The 280-nt window shown below is 33.2% G+C and overlaps 1 protein-coding gene across 2 annotated transcripts in view; it reads right to left on the reverse strand.

The window, feature by feature from the left end:
• Window positions 1–280, reverse strand: part of LOC106883588 (ethanolaminephosphotransferase 1) — an 89,843-nt gene that overhangs the window by 27,543 nt on the left and 62,020 nt on the right. The gene's annotated exons all lie outside the window — the stretch shown is intronic.

A 280-nucleotide genomic window follows, 5' to 3' on the forward strand; every position in this document is an offset into this window, starting at 1 on the left:
TGTGTGTGTGTGTGTGTGTGTGTGCATGCATGTATGTATTTTTATCTTTCTCATGGGAAATTTTATGCACTGATTGTAAATAATAGTGTCAGTTGTTTGTAATTCTATTTTCTGTGCAAATATGCCTAGCCATTTAGCTGTTTATTGTTCAAAGGGCTAGGGTAAATATTTTGTTTGGAAATAAGTGACTGTTAGCAACAAGGAGAGCATGTGGTTGTAAATAATCTGCCTGAGTCACTGAAACTTGTTTTTCTCTATTCATTATAATAGTAGTTTCATT

Source organism: Octopus bimaculoides, chromosome 9 (genome assembly GCF_001194135.2).
Source record: "Octopus bimaculoides isolate UCB-OBI-ISO-001 chromosome 9, ASM119413v2, whole genome shotgun sequence".
NCBI lineage: Eukaryota > Metazoa > Mollusca > Cephalopoda > Octopoda > Octopodidae > Octopus > Octopus bimaculoides.